The sequence below is a fragment of the Lissotriton helveticus genome, chromosome 4_1 (genome assembly GCF_964261635.1).
Source record: "Lissotriton helveticus chromosome 4_1, aLisHel1.1, whole genome shotgun sequence".
In the NCBI taxonomy this organism is placed as follows: domain Eukaryota; kingdom Metazoa; phylum Chordata; class Amphibia; order Caudata; family Salamandridae; genus Lissotriton; species Lissotriton helveticus.
Window position 1 is genome coordinate 7,832,321 of NC_136063.1, and position 12,921 is coordinate 7,845,241.

At 46.0% G+C, this 12,921-nt stretch overlaps 1 protein-coding gene across 2 annotated transcripts in view; it reads right to left on the minus strand.

Annotated features, from left to right (window-relative positions):
* Positions 1-7,570: 7,570 nt before the first annotated feature.
* Positions 7,571-12,921, minus strand: part of LOC144826891 (uncharacterized) — a 66,021-nt gene continuing 60,670 nt past the window's right edge. Inside the window, exon 4 of one of the 2 annotated variants that reach the window (XM_078685350.1) lies at positions 7,571-7,791. The gene's annotated coding sequence lies outside the window, so the exon portion shown is untranslated. Of the gene's footprint in view, positions 7,795-12,921 lie in introns of both variants that reach the window. The other variant, XM_078685349.1, reaches the window with a different exon arrangement.

Here is a 12,921-nt window from a genome sequence, read left to right on the forward strand (position 1 = left end):
TTTGTAAGCCAGTTGTGGGCCAGGGCTTCCTCAGTCATTGCCCCTATTTGTATACGTAAAGAGTCTGTGGGGTCCTCTGAGAGGATCCGGTAGTTTCTCCCATCAGAAAGGAGTCTCCTACATTCTTGGTCGTATGCAGTTGTTGTTTGAATCACCACTGCCCCGCCTTTGTCTGCAGGTTTTATAGTGAGTTGTTTGTTCTGCGAGAGTTCCCTTATTGCCTCGTTTTCCTGTTTGCTCATATTTTGAAAAACCTTCTGGTTGAGGTTTATTTTTTTGAGTTCAAGCATAATGGCCTTCTCAAAAGCCATCACTTCAACAGGGAGTTGATTGTCCAATGGTGTGAAAGATGACTTAGGCCTTAAACCCGTGTCCGAAGGATCCTGGGTAGGCTCTTGGTTCTTAAAAAAGGCTTTCAACTTGATAGTTCTCACAAAGTCTTGGATCTCTTTGTGTAAGCGGAACGTGTCCGGTTTGTCTGTAGGAACATACCCTAGGCCTTTGTTGAGTAACTGCTTCTGTAGGTCTGTTAAGGGCCAAGGAGATATGTTAATGACTGGGTTCCCCTCTTGCTTGTTGAATCTTGGTTCGCTGTCATGCTCCTGGTATGGACTCTGGGGTCTTCTTCGTCCACCGGTTGCCAGGTGACATTGTTCCCCTTCCTGTTCCTGCCCCTGCGGGGTCCTGGGCCCCACGATGAAAAAGGCTGCTGGTTTTGCGGTGCGGCAGTTGGGTCCTCCCCCCATTGTGGGTACATCGGTCCCATTTGCGGTGGGCCATATTGATATTGAGGGAACTGGTAAAGGCCTTGGTAGGGGTTGAATTGTGGCGGCCCTTGAAAGCCTCTCCAGCCTCCTTGGCGTGGGAATTGGGTTCTCTGCTGGCGGTAGCCTCCCCTTTGTTGTTTTCTATGTTGGAAACCACCCGAGTTGGTGCTGGTGGAGCTACCATCTGAGCTCACGCTGTCAGCATCACTCATGTCTGCATTGGCCACATAGTCAGCTTTTGTGTAAGGGTAAGCCCTCTCTGCCGTAAAGCAGTCTTTGTCTTTCTTTAGTTTATTGAACTTGCTTTGCTTTAATGTGGCCTCAAAGTCAGTCATTTGTTGATTAAGTTCTTCCAACCCTTTCTTCAGGGCTGCCGGTGAAATGAATGCTTTGAGTTGAACCTCAAGTCTTTGAATCTCTACCTTCAATTTTTGGGATTTTCTTGTGGCTGTGTGTACTATCAGTACCAGCCAGTCTCTGGAACAGTGCCAGGATATCAGGGACCAGGCTTTTTTAAACACAAGATCGTCTTGAAAAATGAAAGGTTCAGTTTTTACTATGAGGCCCTGAGGGGCCATCTTGTTCCTTAGGTATTCCCTCATTAGGAGACCGTGCAAGGCAGCCCTAATCTGGACTTTTCTTAGGTTGGTTAGTTCGTCCCAATCTGCCACTGCTGGGCCTGGGTCATTGTTGCTTAATCCTTCGAAAGGATTTACTTTCCGCAAGAATCCTGTCAATGTCGTCCTCACTGAAGGTAAGGCCGTGTTCATCCTCCATTGTGATGTCAGTTTAGGGAGAAGTGGTTACTTAGGCGTTGGATGTAGTGTGTGACGTTTGTCTATAGGTGTCCAAATTAATTGGGAGGGGCTCCCACAGCTGTGCGCTGTCTAGAACAAGAAATGAACAAAAGGGGGAGGGAGAGGGGGAAGTGGATTCTGTCTCCCCTAGCACTTTATCTAAACAAAAAGGAATCCACTCTGGTAGTGGTGGTGATCCCTACAGTGGTGGGGAGCACACAGTGTTGTTTTAAATACCCCTCACACACCAACAGGCCCCTTGGTGTCATGCTTCATCATCGGGGTCTTCGCACCCCTCTACGGGATGCGGCGTGCTGCGACTCACAACTACGTAGGAGCACTGAAGGTGGACTATGTGTTGATGTGTGTGAAGTTGATAAGTGTGAGTGGTGAAGTGGTGAAAAGTTAAAAGATACCTGGCTCGTAGAAGAAAAAATAAAAAACTGTTTATTAAGCCCTCGGCTGATATCGTTAAAAACGTGCAGGTGAGGTTGTATGTTACTGGTTAGGGTACGTCAACCTCAAAAGTGCGTCGACATGTTTCGGAGTTGGAAAACTCCTTCTTCAGGACGAGGATATGCACAGTGATCCTCACCTTACTCACATGAAAATGTAGATGTCAAAGTGTGCTATACAAAAATTAAAAGGTGAAATGTACCTAATCGTGTTATATTGAATGAAGTCTGTTGCGCCCAATTGGCGTTGATAGTACAGAACTGTGAATGATCAAAAAACATCATGAAACATAACATCACATATGGACATTTATTTATTTATTTATTTATATTCTTATAACGCGCCTGAATCAGCCCCGAAGGGATATCTCTGCGCGCGGCTCCTGAGTAAGAGGGATAGATCATATTAGGGGAATGACAGAGGAAAAGATCAAATTAACCAGATGTAAATAGGAAAGTTTTTAATTCCTTCCTAAAAGAGAAAAGATTGGAAATTAGTCTCAGCTGTGTAGGTAGAGAGTTCCACAGCAGGGGGCCTTTTAGGGAGGGTGCTCGACCTCCCTGTCTAGCTCTGGTAACTTTTGGTATATGTAGCAGCATAGTGTTGCTGGATCGCAGAGCACGTCCGGGAGAGTAAAGGAAAAAAATATCTTTTAAATATTTAGGACCAGACCCATAGATACACTTGTGCATAATGCAGCAGAGTTTAAAACTCACCCTCTGTCGCACTGGAAGCCAGTGAAGGTGGCAGAGGAGGGGACGGGAAGGGGTACGAGGGGGAGCATTCAGGATGAGTCTTGCCGCGGTGTTCTGCACCACCTGCAGTCTGCGTAGTTGTTCATGGTTGGCGGAGCTAAGGAGACTATTGCAGTAGTCTACCCGCCCAAGAATCAGAGCCTGTACCAGCGTTTTCCTATGGATGTTCGGTAGGAAAGGGAAGATACGCCGTAAGAGACCAATTGTGCGGAAACACGTTCCCGCAACCTGACTGACATGATCTTTCATAATCAGATTTTGGTCCAGTCGTACCCCCAAATTTTTGATGGTCTGTTTAGGCGATGGGACAGGTCCTAACTCAAGTGGCCACCAATCCGGCGACCATAGCAGGGTGGCCCCTCCAAACAACATGACCTCTGTTTTGGTCACATTGCACTGGAGGAAGTTCTGGGCCATCCAACCAGCTACCGCCCTCATGCCATTTTGAAAGGATTGCATGACTGCAGGTGTGATGGTTTGAAAGGGAAACAACAGCTGAGTATCGTCAGCATAGGAAATTGGTGAGAACCCGTAGGATCTAATAATCTCGGCCAGAGGGGCCACATATACGTTAAATAACGTAGGGCTCAGGCATGAGCCCTGTGGCACACCTTTGGTAAGCTTCCTGCAGACAGATTTATGGGGGCCTAGTTTGACACCCTGTTGTCTGCCTTCAAGAAAGCTTTCAAGCCATGCAAGAGCGGTCCCCCTTACTCCCGCTCCCTTCAGACGGTCGAGAAGAATTTCATGCGACACCGTATCGAAGGCAGCGGATAAGTCCAATAGCACCAGAATCACTGAGCTCCCCCTGTCCAGTGACATTCTGATGTTATCTGTCACTGACAGGAGGGCTGATTCGGTGCTATGGTTGGGCCTAAAACCAGATTGCGAGTGGTCTAGGCCACCCGCTGCCTCGATGTAATTCGACAGGTGTGCATTTACATGCTTCTCGACCATCTTGCTGTAATATGGCAGAAGGGAGATGGGACGGAGGTTGGAAAGTTCCGTCCACGGGAGAGCCGCATTCTTGCGAATAGGGTTCACCACTGCAATTTTCCATTCAGTTGGAACTTTCCCCTCTTTGAGAGACTGGTTAATTACATCCTGAATGTAGGGAGCTAACAGGGTAGGAAGGGAAGTTAAGATTTTAACGGGGATGAGATCATCCGGTGAGCCAGATTTTATTTGGGTCATTATGGTGTGGAGTTCATCAATGTTAACAGGAGGAAATGTGGTTAATGTAAGGTTGGCATTTCTGCTGGGGGGGGAAACATTCATAGTGGCACTATTTAGTTGGGATACTAGAATTTTTTCATGGATGGTCTCTATTTTGTTTTCAAAATATAATGAGACTTCATCACATAGACTTTGTGAAAAGTCATCAGGGCTTATGCAAGCCACAGGTTTTACAAATGTTTCCAGAATCCTGTACAGTTCTTTCGGAGAATTTCCGGCTTCCACGAGCTGTTGGGCAATATTATTTTTGCGTGCAGCTTTGATGTGTTTATAGTAATTGGTTTGAGCTGCTCGATGTGCCTTATTGTTCTCCTCCGTATGTGATCGCCGCCATCTCTTTTCTATCCTCCTACATTCTTGTTTCTCTTTCCTGAGAGCCTCAGTGTACCATTTTTCTTGTTTGGCCACAGGTAGTTGTCTAAAAGTTTTCAAAGGGGCGATTTTGTCTATGGCCACAGTTAGAGAATGCTGAAACATAGTTAACTTATGTTCTACATCCTCAGTATCTCTGATCTCAGGTTTTTCCCACACCTTTTCTAGCGACTCTAGCGTAAGTTTCTGCCACTGTCTACGTATAGTGGGGGGTAAAAAAGTCTTCTGAGGACCATTGTTAACTTTAAAAATAGTAAAGTGTAATAAAAAGTGATCTGACCAATTGACTTTAGTGGGTTTGTAACACAAAATATTATCAAAATTAGTGTATATCAAATCAATACAGTGTCCACCTTCATGAGTGGGATCCTGATTCCTTTGTGTAAGACCAATGGTAGCCATATCAATAAACAAACCATTAGTCCCAATGGAATCAGGTTGGTCAGTATGAATATTAAAATCTCCGAGGAGAAGAAAGTCTTCGTTGGCCCGTATATAGGGGCCTAACATCTCTAAGAGAGATGTAGAGAAGCTGGGACATGGAGAAGGTGGTCTATAAACAAGAGCACCTTTACTGGTCTTTCTGTTAGGGAGGGTAATTCTAAAAATCATGATTTCCATTTCCTTGCTACATTGTTTATCTAAAATGTCTAGTTTAAGAGAATCTTTATAGATTATAGCGATGCCACCGCCAGTTTTATCAAGGCGGTCAGAATGTTGAAGTTTGTAACCCATAGGCACTCCTACATTAATGGCAGATACCGTATGTGGCTTTAGCCAAGTTTCCGTAATGAAACAGAGATCTGGGGTCAAAGAGTGTATTAGGTCCCAGATCTCAATTTGGTGCTTGGGCATCGAACGAACATTAATAAGAATGCAATGCAAATCATGTGGTGACTTAATTGGTTCTTGGGAATCAGGAAATTGCATTGAAGAAAAATGACATTTTTTGCATGAGAATGGACCTCCAAAACACGGTCTATTATTCTCTGGATAGCATGGGGAGGAGAATTGCCTTAATGTTTTCAGCTGCAAAGCCTCATACCTGATATGGATGTTAGCACTAAGAGCCGGCATGATGTAAAAATACCGCCCCGGCGCCCCGTCCTGTCGCGGACGGGCGCAGACGGGCAGCTCTTTGGCATTGATGTTCAGAAAAGGCTATGCTGATACATAGGAGGGTAATGAAGAACTCAAAATTGAGGTCCAGGAACCCTGTAAAAGAAAAGGACATACATATAGACAAGGACACACATTGATTTACGATAATGTCGCCATTATGTTCCCTTAGATGAAAAAACACATATTTATACAGTGCTTACTTCTGGACAAAGGCTAACTGGCCTCATGAGCCAAAGCGTTGTTATTGGGGCCTTGGTGACCTCCCGGCTGGACTACGGTAATGTGCTCTACCTGGGGGTCACTAAGGCAGTTACCCGTCGCCTTCAAATGGTCCAAAATGCTGCGGCGCGTCTACTTTGTGGCTGCAAGAGAAATGAACCCATGACACGACATCTCAGGGAACTTCACTGGCTCCGAGTGGAGAATCGTGTGAAGTTTAAAGCTTTATGTTACATGCATAAAATAAAAGCAGGAACGGCGCCAAGATATCTCCAATCCCTGGTGTCAACGTACTTTCCTACCCGTACATTGAGATCATCCACCCTAGAATTTTTCTGTGTACTCAAGGTTAGATTTGCCAGGATGGGCGGGAGGTCCTTCGCCTTTATGGGCCCTAGGCTCTGGAACTCCCTCCCTCTGGTCATTCGTGCAGAACGCTGTCTCAACCGTTTCCGGAAGGCAGTTAAGACTTGGTTATTTAACCAATAATTTTCCTCTTACTGTACGCTACGCCAGCCTTCATTTTAGCGCCGGGAAACCCTTTTTGGGTAGCTGTCGCGCTTTACAAGCTGAAAAAATAATAAATAAATAAATAAATGAAACAACACCCTAGTAAGAGGGCACTGCTGGATTTTATTGAAGATAGACCTACTTACTTTCAGGAGGACTTGTACCCAGAACAACTGTAAGATGTAATAGTAAATCATTTCATATCATGCTATGAGGGGACAGTAGCCCCCACAAATGTGGAGGGGGGTTACACTTTGGGTGGGCGTGAAGAACCTGAAGATGGTCTACACATTAGCGAGTCCGTTGGTGAAAAATTCCCATGGATGGACAGAACAAGAGTTAAACAAAAAAAAAACGGGTCTCTGGATTAAGAAACAGTGGGGTCTCAAACACAAGGAATGTCACTGGGTGAAACCAAATGAATAACATTCCCAAAGCGACATGGGTCTGAAGATCATCTAGAGTGGGTGCGGTGGAGAGCCACCCTCACAGCAGATTTTACGATCATTTTACCGGTAAGGAGGACCTCAGGTTCCATGAACACAGGCGCTCAGGAAGCAGGAACAGGGGTGGGAGCACAACGCTTCACCTCCCAGCAAGGGCGTAGTTCGCGAAGTAGCGCTACGCGAAGCTACTCAAAGTGCACTTCGCACTACGCGAACTTCACGTAGCACTACGCGAGCTGCATAGTAGCATGTTCGCACTGTGCAAGATGCGTTTTCAATGATTGCACAGTGTGGACAAGCATCCGGCACTGTGCAAGCATTGAAAACGGCATTTTGCACAATGCGAGCTGTAGTTTTCTGCTGCTCGAGTAGATTATTACTCGAACAGCAGCTTTCTCAACGCGAACAGGTAGTTTCTCATTGAGAGCGGTCACGAGCATGCGCAAGCACTCACAATGAGAAACCTGACCTCCTCGCGTTGAGAATCTCGCCGGGACGTTATTTTGCTTGCTCGCGGTCACGAACATGACGTTCAGGACCGCGAACAAGCAAAAAATGACCGCTGCACTACGCTACGCTGCACTATGCATGTTCGCACTGTGCTACGTGCAGCTCGCGTAGTGCGAAGTTGCGAAAACTTCGCAAACTCCGCGAGCGTAGCGTAGTGCTTCGCCCAGGGTTAGTTCTCCCCTGGCATTGTGGTAAATGCAGTTTCAGTTCCTTTCTTGCTTCAAGAGTGTTTGAGTGTTTCCCCACTGTTGGCACAGATAGTGCTGCTCTCTAGACACATGTTTCTGGTTCGTTAACCATCATCAGTTGTGATTACAGTCTTTGGAGCTCAGGAAGACCAATGGGGAGGCATAAGTAATCACTCAACCACACAGTTCGAGGACATCTTTATTCATATTTATTCTTCATTTACCGATTTGGTGAGTGTCAGAGTTTGCATTTAATGATTGAATGTACGGATCTGCCGAAGGAGATGAGGGCTCCATCTGTCTTCTGATTGCAGCTGCTGTCAATAGCTCCCTCTTTCATGTGGCTTCGGTATGTTCAGTATGGCACGTGCAGCTGACTGAGAGTGATGAGCAGCCTGGAACCACCTCTACTCCTGCTTCAGAGACACAAGACAAGAACATTCAATATGGTCGCCAAAGTAATGTACGTTTCATACCGCAACAATATCATTCTTCTCAGAAGTTGAAACAAGCACCATTTACATGTTTTGACCAGAATCCTTAGGTTTCTCTGATTTCTTTTATTTTTGCATTTTATGCAAAGCTATAGTGGACATGTCTCTCTTGTCAGATGAACTGCTGACCTCCAGCCCTTATGGTACAGGCTACCCTGGGTCTTGTCCACCTTCCAATGAGTTGGTTGTAACTATCCTTATGTCACAGACCTCCTTAGTTCAGACCCAATCAAGGTTATTCCAGCGGAGCTGCGCCACGTCTGCTTCTAGCCACACCTCAAACTCCCAGAAGGAGATGATCAGGGACCTTGATTGAAAGTGAAAGGTGAGCTCTGAATCCGACCATTTGCAATTTAAGAATTTACCAATCCTTATACTTCGCAATAATGATGGTGGTTGAGTGAAAAATAATACCTTTCAGGATGGGCCCCATCTCTGGCTCTGACCTGGGACCCTTGCCTAGGGCTCTCTGCAGGAGACGTTTTAATAAGAAAAGGTTAGTTGGGAAAATGTCTACAAGAGAGTCTGTGGCTGCAGTGAGGGCTCTGCCGGAGGTTGTGGTGTGAAGAGGGGGGACTTTGAGGTAGTATATGAGATGACCCCTTCTCCCAAACCTTGGTCTTGGTGCTATTGTGTATTTGTGATACTTTGGTCTGGATCCTATCTTATATGTGTGATACCTTGGTGTATATGTATGACACCTTGGTTGTATGTGTGAACCCTTGTACTGGGTGCTGTCTTGTAGGTATCATAACTTGCTCTACATGTGTGATACTTTGGTCAGGATACTGTCTTGTATGTTTGATACCTTGACCTATAGGTGTGATACCTTGATTGATTGGCACCTGTTTACATATCATCATGCCTGGATGCTGTCCTGCCTGAATGCTCTTTGCTCTAGTGTGATGTGATGTGATGTGGCATTTTTATATAGCGCACTATCACTCCAAGGAGCATCTTGGCGCTGCGACTCCTGATTACCAGCAGATAACCACAGCTGGACTGCCCATGTTGGAAAGGAAGGATCATAACGGGGCTTTACAGCCTGTGTCTGACAGTGTGTAAATCCATGTTTCCAGTATTTTTCTGAACCAATGCTCCGTGGTGGCTTCCCGAAGGAAGTGGGGTAATTTGTTCCATGCTTTAGCGCCAATAACTGCTAGGGATTTTCCTCCTTTGGTTGTCAGCCTAAATCTAGGAACGGAGAGGAGATTCGCTGTAGAGGATCTAAGTTCTTGCGTCGGATGATATTGTATAAAGTGCCTACGCAGGTACAATGGGCCCTGATGATGACAGGCTCTGTAGGTGATAATAAGGACCTTGAACAGGATGCGCTTTTGTACCGGGAGCCAGTGTAGGGCATCTAATGCAGCAGAGGCCGAAGATTTTCTGGGCCGTCTGAGGACCATTCTGGCGGCTGCATTTTGAACCATCTGAAGTCTGTGCAGGGCAGATTTATTTAACCCTGCATACAGACTATTACAGTAATCTAGTCTAGATGTTATCAGCACCACTGCAACCGTCCGTCTGGCACTCTGTGGGAGCAGGTCGAAGAATTTCCTGAGGTTTCTAATGATGTTAAAGCAGACACCTGCCACTTCTTTTGCTTGTTGTATAAAGGACAGGGTGTTGTCAAATTTGATACCCAAATTTCGTACTGCATTGATAGTCTTAGGTGGAGCCTCTGTCTCCTTAGGCCACCAGTCGTGAGGAGAAAAACAGTTATTAGGTCCAAAAGGCAGAATTTCTGTTTTCGCAGAATTACACTTTAAATGATTGTTTGTAATCCACGTAAAAGTTGCCGATAGCCATTCCCTCAGGGTCATTTCCGCATTGGTTTGGTTCTTATCAAGAACCAGTACCAGCTGGGTATCATCGGCATATGCAATCGTACTTATACCGAAGGAGGAGATCAGTTTAATCAGGGGAACAATGTACAAGTTGAACAATGTGGGGCTCAAGCTGGAGCCCTGCGGAACCACTGTTTTCAGCACTTTCTCTTTGGAACAAAAATTTCCCAACATAATGATCTGGCGCCTATGAGATGGATAATTTTTGAACCATTCGAAAACGGTTCCCGCTATGCCAGCATTTGCTAGGCGATGTAGGATAGCGTGGGACACTGTATCGAACGCTGCAGAAAGATCTAACAGTGCCTGTCCTGTCTGGATGCTCTCTTGCTCTGGAACCTCTCATCTCTCGATGATGTCACAGCTTATGGTTAGCCTGCTCTGTTGCTCTTAAGTCTAGATTCTCTCAACTCTCGATGATGTTATGTCAGGTTGTTAGCTTGCTCTGGGTGCACTTGACTCTAGATGCTCTCATCTCTCGTTGATGTCACATCTGGTTGTCACTTGCTCTGTTGCTCTTGAGTCTAGATACGATCGTCTCTCAATGATGTGATGTCTGGTTGTTAGCTGGCTCTGTTGTTCTTGAGTCTAGATGCTCTCAACTATCAATGATGCCACATCTGGTTGTTTGCTTGCTCTGGCGATCTTGAGTGTAGATGCTCTCATCTCTCGATAATGTTATGTCCGGTTGTTACCTTGCTCTGTTGCTCTTAGTCTAGGTGCTCTCATCGCTCGATGATGGCACATCTGGTTGTTCGCTTGCTCTGGGTGCTCTTCTGTATAGACGCTCTCATCTCTGGTCGATGCCATATTTTGTTGTTAGCTTGCTCTGGTGCTCTTGTGTGTAGATGCTCTCATCTCTTGATGATGTCACATATGGTTATTTGCTTGCTCTGTTGCTCCTGAGTATAGATACTCCTGTCTCTCAATGATGTTATGTCTCATTGTTGAGTCTAGATGCTCTCATCTCTCGATAATGTCACATCCGGTTGTTAGCTTGCTCTGTGTGTTCTTGAGTCTAGATGATCTCATCTGTCGATGATGTCACATCTGAATGTTAGCTTGCTCTGGTGCTCTTGAGTCTCGATGCTCTCATCTGTCGATGATATCACATCTGGTTGTTTGCTTGCTCTAGTGCTCTTGAATCTAGATGCTCTCATCTCTCAATGATGTCACATCTGGTTGTTAGCTTGCTCTGGTGATCTTGAATCTAGATGCCCTCATCTCTCGATGATACCACATCCGGTTGTTATCTTGCCCTGGTGCTCTTGAATCTAGCTGCTCTCATCTCTCAATGATCTCACATCTGGTTGTTAGCTTGCTCTGGCGATCTTGAGTGTAGATGCTCTCATCTCTCGCTGATGTCACATCTGTTTGTTAGCGTGCTCTGATGCTCTTGAGTCTCGATGCTCTCATCTCTCGATGATGTCACATCTGATTGTTAGCTTGCTCTGGTGATCTTTAGTCTAGATGCTCTCATCTCTCGATGATGCCACATCCGGTAGTTATCTTGCTCTGGTGCTCTTGAGTCTAGATGCTCTCATCTCACGATGATGTCACCTCTGGTTCTTAACTTACTCTGGTGCTCTCAAGTCTAGATGCTCTCATCTCTCGATGATGTCACCTCTGGTTCTTAACTTACTCTGGTGCTCTTGAGTCTAGATGCTCTCATCTCTCGCTGATGTCACATCTGTTTGTTAGCGTGCTCTGATGCTCTTGAGTCTCGATGCTCTCATCTCTCGATGATGCCACATCCGGTTGTTAGCTTGCTCTGGTGCTCTTGAGTCTAGATGCTCTCATCTCTCGATGATGCCACATCCGGTCGTTATCTTGCTCTGGTGATCTTGAGTCTAGATTCTCTCATGTCTCGATGATGTCACCTCTGGTTGTTAGCTTTGTCTGGTGCTCTTGAGTCTAGATTCTCTCATGTCTCGATGATGTCACCTCTGGTTGTTAGCTTTGTCTGGTGCTCTTGAGTCTAGATGCTCTCATCTCTCGATGATGCCACATCCGGTTGTTAGCTTGCTCTGGTGCTCTTGAGTCTCGATGCTCTCATCTCTCGATGATGCCACATCCGGTTGTTAGCTTGCTCTGGTGCTCTTGAGTCTAGATGCTCTCATCTCTCGATGATGCCACATCCGGTCGTTATCTTGCTCTGGTGATCTTGAGTCTAGATTCTCTCATGTCTCGATGATGTCACCTCTGGTTGTTAGCTTTGTCTGGTGCTCTTGAGTCTAGATGCTCTCATCTCTCGATGATGTCACATCTGGTTGTTAGCTTTGTCTGGTGCTCTTGAGTCTAGATGCTCTCATCTCTCGATGATGCCACATCCGGTTGTTATCTTGCTCTGGTGATCTTGAGTCTAGATGCTCTCATCTCTCGTTGATGTCACATCCGGTTGTTAGCTTGCTCTGGTGCTCTTGAGTCTAGATGCTCTCATCTCTCGATGATGTCACCTCTGGTTGTTAACTTACTCTGGTGCTCTTGAGTCTAGATGCTCTCATCTCCCGATGATGTCACATCCGGTTGTTAGCTTGCTCTGGTGCTCTTGAGTCTAGATGCTCTCATCTCTCAATGATGTCACATCTGGGTGTTAGCTTGCACTGGTGACCGTGGGCCCGATTCACCGAACTAATTTAAGACAAAATCCTAAACTTACTACATGGATGTACTCTAAATATCCCTCGAACCTCGTCTACACACATCTCGCCACAACATTTGTTTCCTGAGTAATGTGGTACTCTAAGTTTGCCAGCGCTTCTTAATTCTGTGGCCCCTTGACCCATTGTAACTGCTCACTCACTCACTTTAGTCCACAAGTGTAGCAGCACCTGTGGAATCTATGAACAAAATGGTGCCCAGCACACGTTAATGCTGTACTTTACCGGCAATAGCATTACCACCAACATTTGTTGTGTTGGGACAGCAGAATCCCAGGCAACTGAAACAGTGACCCAACTGTCAATTCCCCCCACAGCAGTGAGAGACATTCATGCCAGTCTGACTGTCCCTAAGATGGCCGCCACGAGTGGACTTTCCACAATAGCACTCTTGTCTCCCCTTGTTGGCGAGGGATCCAGCATTTGTTCTCCAGGGCTAAAAGGACCTCTCCGAGAGTGACGACAGCAGCAAGGGAGACACACTCAGAAGAGGATTGGGAGCGCTCCCACTGCCACTGGCATCCTGCACAAATGCCAAC